The sequence below is a fragment of the Aotus nancymaae genome, unplaced genomic scaffold (assembly GCF_030222135.1).
Source record: "Aotus nancymaae isolate 86718 unplaced genomic scaffold, 86718_ANA_hifiasm-v0.15.2.pri h1tg000046l, whole genome shotgun sequence".
In the NCBI taxonomy this organism is placed as follows: Eukaryota; Metazoa; Chordata; class Mammalia; order Primates; family Aotidae; genus Aotus; species Aotus nancymaae.
Window position 1 is genome coordinate 22783445 of NW_026988460.1, and position 12759 is coordinate 22796203.

General features: G+C 45.4%; 1 protein-coding gene across 1 annotated transcript in view; it reads right to left on the minus strand.

Moving 5' to 3' along the window:
• The window catches only part of TAMM41 (TAM41 mitochondrial translocator assembly and maintenance homolog), a 115304-nt gene that overhangs the window by 28501 nt on the left and 74044 nt on the right, over positions 1-12759 (minus strand). The gene's annotated exons all lie outside the window — the stretch shown is intronic.

Consider the following 12759-nt stretch of genomic DNA (forward strand, 5'->3'; position numbering starts at 1 on the left):
AAACTCACACAATGGATAAAGGGCAGGGCCTGTACCCAAACCCAGATTTTTCTTTCCATTTCTAAGCTTTCTGTTGACTAATACATCACGACTAAACACTAATTTTCAAGTGCCAGAAACATGAAGATGATCTTCATAGTCATTTTTGTTGCAATATTATCTTTGAATAATATATAAAGCATTCGGAGGCCACGGACTTTTATTTATCATGGGTCTTTTTGTTTTGTTACTTTTCGTTGTTGTTGTTGTTGAGACAGGGTCTAACTCTGTCACCCAGGCTGGGATGAAGTGGTGTGATCTTGGCTCACTGCAGCCTCAACATTCCAGGCTCAAGTGATCCTCCCACTTCAGCCTCCTGAGTACCTGGGACTACAGGTGCATACCACTATGCCCGGCTGGTTTTTTGTAGAGACAGGGTCTACTATGTTGCTTAGGCTGGTCTTCAAGTTCTGGGCTCAAGTGATCCTTCTGCCTCAGCCTCCCGAAGTGCTGGGATTACAGGTGTGAGCCATGGCGCCCAGCCCTGTTCTGTTACATTTTATAGGTACAATGCTGTGTGTGCCTGGGGACAGGGGTTGCTTTGCATTCCCAGTGCCTTGTGAAGAGCCAGACCCTGACACGTTTGCAGAGCTTCCAGACCTTTATCCCGAAGGCCACACAACCTGAAGGCTCAGGTTAACCAGCAAGGTCCCAATGTCACATAATCTTACTCTTTTTCAATAAAGACAGCTAGGTAAATGTATAACCAAATGTGATGTAAGTTATATACAAATCTTTTCATATATACAATACCACATGTTACACATATTTTTAAATTTGCTTTTGAAACTCAGTTTTCCTGAGTTTTAGCAAGGAAAATAGTATTGTCGGATCATGATTTGTATAAAATGCTTTGTGACTCAGTCAACCACCAGCTGACCTCACGATGCAAACCTTAGTTGGCTTCACCCTTCCTGTGCTTTTTCCACACTGTTTTTGTAGCTTTCATTTAAAGTAATACTCAGTTGAGCCTCTGATGAAACCAAGCCTTTGTTCTCTTCCTCCTGCTTTTTCTCCCGAAGAACTGATAAATATAAGCCTTCTCTCTGGCTCTGGTTAAGTACAAACCCACAATCCAGTGGACCCAGGGACTTACTGGGTTCTAGGTTCTTATTACCACTACCCTGACAGTCAACCACAAATACCTTGTCACCACCATCCTTAGTATTATCATCATCACAACAGCCACCACTAGCTGACTACTTACTATGGGGCAGGTACTTACTCAACTTTTACATGAATCAGGAATTCATGTAATTTTAATTGCCACAACAATACTATGGAGTCGATTCTACAATGTTCTTTTAATATATAATGAAACTGAGACTCAAATAAGTTAAGAAAACTTCTCGACCAGGCACAGTGGCTCATGCCTGCAATCCCAGCACTTGGGGAGGTCGAGGCAAGCAGATCACCTGAGGTTGGGAGTTCCAGCCTGACCAACATGGAGAAACCCCATTTCTACTAAAAATACAAAATTAGCTGGGTGTGGTGGTGCCCAGCCTCCTGAGATGGAGTCTCATTCTGAGAGGTAGTCTCATTCTGTTGCCTAGGCTGGAGTGCAGTGGTGCGATCTCGGCTCACTGCAACCTCCACCTTCCAGGTTCAAGTGATTCTCCTGTCTCAGTCTCCCGAGTAGCTGGGATTACAGATGTGTACTGCCACACCTGGCTAATTTTTGTATTTTTAGTAGAGACGGGGTTTCACCATGTTAGCCAGGCTGGTCTCCAACTCCTGGCCTCATATGATCCGCCCACCTTGGCCTTTCAAAGTGCTGGGATTACAGGCATGAACAACCGTGCCCAGCCTGGAGTCTATAAGGATTTTCGCTGCATCCAAAACTTTGGTCAGCTCTTGAGAACTTCACAGAGTTCACAGGGTAGGCATAGGATTCCTAACAAGTAAAACAATGCCATTAAATAAGAACATCACTTAAAGAATACAGACATGCCACTCCTGGGAAATTCTTTTTTGTTGGTGGTGTTTTTTTTTGAGACAGGATCTCACTCTGTCACCCAGGCTGGAGTGCAGTGTGAGGATCACGGTTCACTACAGCCTCAACCTCCCAGGCTCACGCGATCCTCCCACCTCAGACTCCCAGGTGGCTGGGACTACAGGTGTGTACCACCATGCCCAGTGAATTTTTTGTATTTTTTTTGTAGAGACGGAGGTCTTGCTATGTTGCCCAGGCTAGTCTTGAACTCCTGGACTCAAGCAATCAGCTTATCTTGGCCTCCTAAAGTGCCTGGAATACAGGTGTGAGCCACCGTGCCCAGCTGACAAATTCTTATTTTGGGAGGAGAAGTACAGAAAAGAAATGTTTTTATTTTTATTTATTTATTTCATTTTATTAATTTCTTCAGACCAGATGTTTTTATTTTTACTTTTTGAGACAGAGTCTCACTCTGTCACTCAGGTTGGAGTGCTGCGGGACAAACGGCTCACTGCAGCCTTAACCTCCCAGGCTCATGCAGTTCTCCTGCCCCAGCCTCCCTTGTAGCTGGGACCGGATGTGTGCGCTACTACATCTGGCGAATTTTTTAAATTTTTTGTCGAGACGAGGGTCTCACTTTGTTTCCCAGGCTGGTCTCAAACTCCTGGCCTGAAGTGACCTTTCTGCCTCGACCTCCTAAAGTGTGGGATTATAGCTGTGAGCTACTGTGTCTGGCCTACATATGTTTTTAAATTAAGTTTTTTATTTTGAGATCATTGTAGATTCACATGCAGTCGTAATAAATGATAGAGAGTGATCTCATGTAATCTTTACCCAGTTCCCCTCACTGGGAACATCTTGAAAAGCTATAATGTTAATATAATTTCCCAACCAGGATATTGATAGAGTCACTGATTTTAGCTCTTATTTGATGTAGAGGTTTTTTTTTTTTTGAGTCTGAGTCTTGCTCTGTCACCCAGCCTGGAGTGCAATAGTGGGATCTCGGCTCACTGCCACCTTTGCCTCCGGGTTCAAGTGATTCTTTCATCTCAGCCTCCCAAGTAGCTGGGATTACAGGCATGCACAACCACACCTGCCTAATTTTTTTTGGTATTTTTCGTAGAGATGGGGTTTCACCATGTCGGCCTGGCTTGTCTCAAACTCCTGACCTCAGGTGGTCTGCCTGCCTCAGCCTCCCAAAGTGCTGGGATTACAAGCATGAACCACTGCGCCCAACTGATGTAGAGTACTTTTAGAAAACACTTAGAATCCATATACCGTAAAAATTAACCTTTTTAAAATACACAGTTCAATGATTTTAGTATATTCACAGAGTTGTACAGCCATCACCACTAATTCCACATTTTCCTCACCTCAAAAAGAAACTTCCTACCCATTAGCAGCCACTGCCCATCTCTTCCCCAACCTTTGTCCCCACAAACCCTAGACAACCACTAATCTACTTTCTGTCTCTATACATTCCTCTACTCTGGGCATTTAATAGAAATGTCATCATATAATGCGTGGTCTTTTGTGTCTGGCTTCTTTCACTTAGCATAATGTTTTCAAGGTTGACCCATGTTGTGGCATATATCAGAATCTCATTCCTTTTTAAGGCTGAATAATATTTCATCATAGGGAATAGACAACATTTATCTATTTATCAGTTGATAGGTACTTTTCTTATTCTTTTTTTTTTTGAGGTGGAGCCTCACTCTGTCGCCCATGCCGGAGTGCAGTAATGCAATCTCAGCTCACTGCAACCTCCACCTTCCATGTTCAAGCGATTCTTCTGCCTTAGCCTCCCAAGTAGCTTGGGTTACAGGCATGCACCACCACACCCAGCTAATTTTTGTATTTTTAGTAGAGATGGGGTTTCACCATGTTGGCCAGGCTGATCTTGAACTCCTGACCTCAAGTGATCTGCCCACCTTGGCCTCCCAAAGTGCTGGAATTACAGCATGAGCCACCATCTCTGGCCAGGGTACTTACCTTGTTTCTACTATTTTCCTATTATGAATGATGTTGCTACGGATATTGCTGCATGAGTTTTTGTGTGGATGTGTGGTTTCATTTCTCTTGACTATATACCTAGAGGCAGAATTGCTAGGTCATATGATGACTACACAGAACTATCACACTTTTTCCTTTAGTAGCTTTAGTATGTTACATTCCTACCAGCAGTGTATGAGGGTTCCACTCACTCCCCATCCTTGTCAACATGCTGTCTGTCCTTTTGATTATAGATCAAAATGAGTGCAAACCAAAACCACAGTAAGATACCACTTCACACCTATGGTGTGAAGAGGTGTGGAGTGACATCTTACTGTGGCTTTGATTTGCACTGCCCTGCTGGTTAATGACGTTGAACATCTTTTTATGTGCTTATTGGCCATCTGCATATCTTCTTTGGATAGAGGTAGAATACTTTTCTTTTTTTTCAGATGGGGTCTCATTCTATAGCCTGGTTGGAGTGCAGTGCCATGATCTCAGGTCACTGCAACCTCTGCCTCCAGCGCTCAAGCAATCCTCTCACCTCTGCCTCCCGAGTAGCTGGGACTACCTGCATGTGCCAACATACTAGGCTAATTTTTAAAATTCTTTGTAGAGACGGGGTCTCCCTATATTGCCTAGGCTGGTTTCGAACTCTTGGGTTCAAGTCATCCTCCTGCCTTGGCCTTCCACAGTGTTGGGATTATAGGCATGAGTCACTGAAGCCAGCCAAATCCTTTTTAAAGTCTTGAATGTACTTGATGATAAAGTGAATGTGGCAAAGTATTTTCCACAATTTTATGTTAGAATAGAATAAAAACATATGTTTTATGCAATCACATACTGACTCATTCATGTTCTGAGTACCTATGCTATTCCAGATATCAGGAAGTTTAGAGAAGAAGCAGCCAGACAGTCAATTATTGGAAATGGCACAGACAAGATGTTAGTCAAGTTCCTGGCACTTTTGTAAAAGTCTGCTTCTGACTTATCCAAATGGTTCAGCTCCATTCCCAGCAGGGACAGGAAAGGCAAGGACACAAGGTTCCTGATTTCTAGTAGCTCAGTGTCTAGTGGGAGAGAGAAACACATAAACATGTCATTGCAGTCACAGATGGTTATCTACCCACAGAGCTTGGGAGCAGAGAGGAGGAAGCAGGTAATTCTGCTAGACATCTGGAAGGGATGCAGGAGGAGGTGACATTTGAATTTGGTCTTAAGAGATATTTAGACATTTGATAGATGGTGAGAGGAGAAGGACATTCTAGCCATCAGGTACAGCCTGGTTAGGAGTTAAGGTTAAGGGCATGGCTGAGAATGTGAGAGCTGAGGGTGAGCAGAGGCAGAGGGTGGAAGGTAGGAGTGGACCAGGTCATGAAGAGCCTCACTAAGGAGCATCCATCTACAGACAATCTCTCTCTGCACCCAGGCTGGAGTGCTGTGGTGTGATCTTGGTTCACTGCAACCTTCACCTGCCGGGTTCAAGCGATTCTCCTGCATCAGCCTCCTGAGTAGCTGGGATTACAGGTGTGTGCTACCATGCCTGGCTAATTTTTGTATTTTGAGTAAAGATGGGATTTCACCATGTTGGCCAGACTTGTCTTGAACCCCTAACCTCAAGTGATCTGTCTGCCTTGGCCTCCCAAGAGATTTTTTTTGTAAGCAGAAGAGAGGTGTGGTTTGATCTGAGGTTTAAGAGATCACTCAGAGGCAGCCAGGTGGATGGATTAAGGGGTCAGCAGGCCAAAGTGTAAATATTTGTGGCCTTGCGGACCATATAGTCTTTGTCACAACTTCTCAACTCTGCTGCCATAGTGTGAAAGCAGCCATGAGTCAATACTTTATTAAATGAATGAACCTGGCTGTGTTCTTTTTCTTTTTTTTTTTTTTTTGAGACAGAGTCTTGCTCTGTCACCCAGGTTGGAGTGCAATGGCACAATCTCCACTCACTGCAAACTCCACTTGCTGGGTTCAAGCGATTCTCCTGCCTCAGCCTCCCAAGTAGCTGCTGGGATTACAGGCGCCCGCCACTGTGCCTGGCTAATTTTTGCATTTTTAATAGAGACAGGGTTTCACCATATTATGCTGGTCGAACTCCTGACCTCAGGTGATCTGCCTGCCTCGGCCTCCCAACGTGCTGGAATTACAGGTGTGAGCCACTGTGCTTGTCCCTGGCTGTGTTCTAATACATATGTATTTACAAAGCCAGGAAGTGTGGATCTGTGCTGAGGGCCATCATTTACCGAGGCCTAGATTAGAGTGAGGAGTGAATAAAGGCAAGGAGACCACTGACTATCTGGACGTTCTCTCATGAATGGAGAAAATCAGAATGGGGTGAGGGAAGAGCAACTGAGGCGGAGGGTCTCTTTCAGCCTCAAGAGTTGTCAGGTCCTCTACCTCAGCTGTGCTGGGAAGTGTGACTACACTCCTCATGGCCCAGCCCGCATTTCCCACAAGGCAGGCAGAGTGCTTAGCTAGGCAAAGAGCATCACTCACGGCCACTGAAGCCATATGGGAAGTGTGAAGCTTCTATCTGTAACAATCCTGCCAAGAAACTCACAGCCTAGGCAAGGAGAAGCCTAGAAAACAAGGTAGAAAGTCTTGGAAAAGCCTCATTTCGTCTGAGATATAAGAAAACGTGATTCTCTTTAAGTAAAGAATTGGTTCAATCTCATAGAATCCATAGGGGAGATGTGTGGTTGGTCCCACACTCTAGGAGCTGGAGGATGAGAAGCAGATGCCTCTCCTGACCTCTCTGGGGCTGCACAGACTATTTCTCCATCTCTGCTGCAGAACTGGCATCCATGTGTGGACTGCTCATCAGTCAGTGTGAGGTGGAGACACAGAGAAAGTTCAGGAGTACATAAGTAGCTCCATAAAAACAAGCACCCTACCACTACCTTAGAGGGCAGCTGGCTGGGCATCTGGTCCAGCCTCTCTAACAACTCCTGCACCTCTCTCGCCAAGCCCCTTCCCCTCCCTGGGCAAAAGAAAGGGAGTGGGTTCAATCACTGGTTCTCAACTGGGATTTCTCCCAACGTAGTAATGAGGTCAACTTGCAAGTATTTGCGTGCTTTCAAAAAGACATTTAAAATGCTCTGCTTGCTGATGAAAGCTGTTGACTTTCTTTGCTCTTGGCTACAATTCTGTGAACTCCGGCTAGTAACACTGATGAGCACATGCTGATTCGAAGCTCTGATTGGCTGCTGGTGATGTAATAGGAAGGTCAGGAACGATTGGCTGGCAGGTGAGACCGGCTGAGCCACATACCAGGAAGGTGTGTTGGGCGTGAGCAGAGCACGCTTACAGCAGGAAGAGAAGTACGGGCGGCAACAGCCTACCAACATCCTTCAAGTGTGGGGGAAGGGGAGGCATGTGTTAAATAACCAAGAGTCTTCAAGATAGTGAAAACTATGCATCATCTCCAAGGTCCTCTTTTGTGTAGCTCCTGCCTCCACCTAGTCCCAATTGTCTCCCCAGAGGGCTGGAGGGCCAGGCCAGGCTTACAGACAAGTGGGGACATGTACCCTCTTCACTCCCAGTTCCCTCCTCTGCCCAGACCTGCTCTCCTCAGCCCTGAGGCAGGCAGCTGGTCTACCCTTCTCTCCTGCAACTCTCTCTAGGCTAAGGACCCAGGTTCCTTCCTGCTCCAGGTGGTCTCCATGTCAGCATCTCAAGCTGCGGCCTCAGGCAGCTATAGGTACCCCACTTTATGAGTTCTCTGAGCAGAGCACAGCCACAGTGGGAGGAATAAAAATAACAAGAAACACAAAAGGTGCTTCCTTGAACAGGAAGAGTCATGAGGGACTGGGGACGGGCTCACCTGGTGAGTCAGCCTGCATTCCCTCTTCTTGGCTGGCTATCAAAGGAGAAGAGAACACATGCAATAACATGTGGCCTCCAGGGACCGGCCGGGCGCTTTAGAAAGGCCTGGGTTTGCAGAAGAGAAAAGCACAGCATGGTGGGGAGGCTGCTGGAGGTTGGGATTCTATGCCTGGCTCATGGCAAACCTGCTGGATGACTTTGGGCTCTTTTCAGAGTCTCTGTTGCCTCATTTATTTATCTTTAATTTTAAAAAAGTTTCTATATTTAGGTGGTACAGGTGCATTTTTCTTACATGCATATATTGCATAGTGGTGAAGTCTGGGCTTTTAGTGTACCCATCATCACCCAAATAGTGAACATTGTACCTAATAGGTAGTTTTCCAACGCTTAACCCCCACTCACTTTTCATACTCTCCAGTGTCTGTTATTCTACTCTGTATGTTCATGTGTTCCATTGTTTAGCTGTTACAAGTGAGAACAAGCGGCATCTGGCTGTTTCTGAGTTATTTCACTTAGGATAATGGCCTCCAGTTCCACGTTGCTGCAAAAAATGTGATTTCATTCTTTTTTTTATGGCTAAGTAGTATTCCATGGGGTGTGTGTGTATATCACTTTTTTTTTTTTTTTTTTTTTTTTGAGATGAGTCTCACTCTGTTGCCAGGCTGGAGTGCAGTGGTGTAATCTTGACTCACGGCAACCTCCAATCTCCCAGGTTCAAGTGATTCTCCTGCCTCAGCCTCCCTAGTAGCTGGAACTACAGGTGCCTGCCACCATGTCCAGCTAATTTTTGTATTTTTAGTAGAGATGGGGTTTCATCATGTTGGTCAGGTTGGTCTCCAACTCCTGACCTCAGGTGATCCACCTAGCTCAGCCTCCCAAAGTGCTGGGATTATAGGCCTAAGCCACCGTGCCCAGCCAATGTATCACATTTTCTTTTTCCAATCCTTGGTTGATGGACACTGTATCTGTGCTATTGTGAATAGTGCTGTCATAAACATGAGTGCAGATGTCTTTTCCCTTTGGGTAGATGCCCTGTAGTGGGATTGGAGTCTAAAGGCAGTTCTATTGAGAAATCTCCATAATGTTTTTCATAGAAGTTGTCCGGTCCTTTATTAAGCCTCCCACTCAGGGTGAGGCACTGTGCCAGGGGCTTTACATACATTGATGCTAATCTTGAGAATCATTCTGCCAAGTAGGGTCTTAATATTGTCTCCATCTTAAAGACCAGGAGGCAGGTTCTGAGAAATTAAATAACTTGCCTACTGTCACACAGCTAACTCTTGATCCAAACTCAGGTCTTTTTTTTTTTTTTTGAGACCGAATCTAGTTCTGTTGCTCAGGCTGGAGTGTAGTAGTACGATCTCAGCTCACTGCAACCTCCACCTTCCAGGTTCAAGTGATTCTCCTGCCTCAGCCTCTTGAGTAGCTGGGCTTACAGGCACATATCACTACATCCAGCTAATTTTTATATTTTAGTAGAGTCAGGGTTTCACCAGATTGGCCAGGCTGGTCTCAAACTCCTAACTTCAAATGATCTGCCTTCCTCAGTCTCCCAAAGTGCTGGGATTACAGGTGTGAGCCACCGTGCCCTGCCAAACTCAGGTCTTTCTCATTCCAAAGCCCCAAAGTATGGTTTATTTTCTTTCTGATTTGCTTTAGAAGAAAAAAAAAAAAGCTAGTTAATGACTAGTACTTTGTGAACTATTTTTCTCCCAACATTTTAAATTTCTTCATAAAATTTTAAAAAATAGAGGTGGAGTCTCACTAGTTTGGCCAGGTTGATCTTGAACTCCTGACCTCCAACAGTCTCTTGCCTTGGCTTCCTAAAGTGCTAGGATTACAGGCATGAGCCACGATGTCCAGTCCCACCCCCAACATTTTCTTTGACGACTACCATCGAGTACTAGCAGAACATCCAGACCTGTTGGCAAACAAGCAGAAATGGAGACACTTGGAAACTTGACCCTGAGTAGCTCAACAGCTTGTTTTCGCCATGAGCCAGTGGGCTTATAGCTGTGATTTCATTAATTTAAAACAGTATGCATATTTAATTAAGCAGAACGTTTCTTGCCCAACCTAGATGCTAAATCCATCAATGTGTTATGAGCTAAACTGTGGTTCATACAATAAGAAATTAAAAAGTTAGTGTTGGCTGGGTGCAGTGGCTCATGCCTGTAATCCCAGCACTTTGGGAAGCTGAGGTGGGTGGATCACCTGAGGTCAGGAGTTCGAGACCAGCTTGGTCAACATGGCAAAACCCTGTCTCTACTATTAGCAGGGCGTGGTGGCGTGCGCCTGTAATCCCAGCTACTCAGGAGGCTGAGGCCGGAGAATCGCTTGAACCTGGGAAGCAGAAGTTGCAGTGAGCAAAGATCATGCCACTGCACTCCAGCTTGGGAGACAGAGCAAGATTCCACCTAAAAAAACAACAACAACAACATAAAAAAGTAAAGTCAATGTTTCATCATCTTATACAAAGGAAGCTATGATTTCCAGGTGTTCTGCCACCTAAAACAGGTTTGAGCACTCTTATTCTCTGACTCTATGAACGCACACTTTGCACACAGAAAAGCTTCCTGGACAAAACAGAGCCAGAGAGAGCTCTCTCACCACCTTGGAAAGAAAGTTGCTTTCTTTGCTTCCTTGGAAATCAGAAGGTATTCTGCCCCTTTCTATGTGTGACTGAAAAGTTCTCCATCAAACCAAGCTGACAGGCAGGCTCTCCACCCTGCCAACAAGAGTAGTGACTGAGTGCCATAGGGACTGTTACCTAGACGGCCAGGCTAGCCCAAGATGGGCAGAAGAGGGAGCACTTTCCATAAAGGAGCCACACACCACAAACCCCAGCCATAGCCTGCAATCCCCTGGCTCCCAAGACTCCCCTGGGCCCTACTGCTCTCCCTAGGAGGGTTGTCTTGGTCTGTCTGGGTTGCTATAACAGAACGCCATAGACTGGGTGGCTTATAAACAACAGAAATATATTTCTCGGTCTGAAGGCTGGGAAGTCTGTGATCAAGGCATTGGCAGATTCAGTGTCTAGTGAGGGCTTGTGGTTCATAGATGGCCACTTTTCATTGTAACCTCACATAAAAGAAGGCAGAAAAGGCCAGGCACGGTGGCTCACTCCTGTAATCCCAGCACTTTGGGAGGCCGAGGTGGGTGGATCACAAGGTCAGGAGTTTGAGACCAGGCTGGCCTGACCAACATGGTAAAACCCCATCTCTGCTAAAAATACAAAAATCATGCCTGTAATCCCAGCACTTTGGGAAGCCGAGGCGGGTGGATCACGAGGTCATGAGATCGAGACCATCCTGGTCAACATGGTGAAACCCCGTCTCTACTAAAAATACAAAAAACTAGCCGGGCATGGTGGCACGTACCTGTAATCCCAGCTACTCAGGAGGCTGAGGCAGGAGAATTGCCTGAACCCAGGAGGTGGAGGTTGCGGTGAGCCGAGATCGCACCATTGCACTCCAGTCTGGGTAACAAGAGCGAAACTCCGTCTCAAAAAAAAAGAAAAAAAAAAAATCACCTGGGCGTAGTGGTGTGTGCCTGTAGTCCCAGCTACTTGAGAGGCTGAGGCAGGAGAATTGCTTGAACCAGGGAGGCAGAGGCTGGCTGCAGTCAGTGAGTGAGATGGCACCACTGCACTCCAGCCTGGTGACAGAGCGAGATTCTGTATCAAAAAAAAAAATGAAGCAGGCAGAAAGGATCTTCCTGGGTCTTGTTGATAGAGCCCTAATCTGCCTCATGACCTAATAAACTCCCAAATCCTCATCTCCTAATACCATCACCTTTTACATCAAACTATTTCAACATAGGAATTTTTTTTTGTCGGGGGGACACACAAAATTCAGACCATAGCAAGGTTCCAGCCATAAGCCAGAATACTTTCCTTATCAGTATTACTGAATGACTGGTCAGCCCCCACGTTTGCCAGGCTTTGGGGCCCCAGTCTCCCTCTTCCCGTCACATTCCCTGCCACCACCCTGGTGATTTCCGAAACCCATGTGAACAACTTACCCCTCAACTATGTCTTTCGGGTCAGTGTTACAATTTCACCAAGGTGGCCAGGACCTAGCCATTCTGCAGTCAGTCTCCAACACTTATGTGCAGTTATCAATTTAGAGAGATGTGTGTGCTGAGTTTAAATAAAGTCATGCCACTGCGCTGGTGGAAGTAACTTAACTCAAATTCAGATATAATAATTTTGTACTGAGCTCCTAATGTGAGCTAGGTGTGACCATCTCTGTCGTTCTATTTGATCCTAAAGATAACCATTTGCGCAGCATTATTCACAATAGCCAAGATATGAAAACAGCTTAAGCATCTGTTGACAGATAAACAGATTAAGAAAATGTGGGGAGGGTGTTTATATAGGAATGTTATACAGGCATGTACGGCACAACAATGTTGCAGTGATGGACCACATATACAACAGTGGTCCCGTAAGATTGTAATACTACATTCTTACTGAATGTTTCTTTCTTAAGAGAAGTGTGTGTGTGAGAGATTAGAATTTCAGTGTCCCCATGAACTCAGTATATTCTACACTTGTCTTCCACATGTTTGTAAATGTTTTTCTTTTTGTTGGTAATATTTCTAGAAAGAGATTTTTTATTTTTTTAGAGACAGGGTCTCACCATGTTGCCCAGGCTTGCCTTGAATTCATGAACTGAAGCAATCCTTCTGCTTCAGCCTCCAAAATAGGTGGGACTACAGATGGGGACCACTGTGCCTGGCTTACGGTACCTTTGCTATGCGTGGACGTGTCTAGGCACACAATGCTCACCACTGTTACAAAACTGCCTCGGTATTCAGCACAGTAACCTGCTGCACAGGTTTGCGGCCTCGGAGCAGTAGGCCATCCCATGTAGCTAGGTGTTCAGTGGTATGTTACGCCTTTTAGGTTTCTGTAAGCGCACTCTCTGATGCCCACCTGAGAACAAAATTGCCTGACAATACATTTC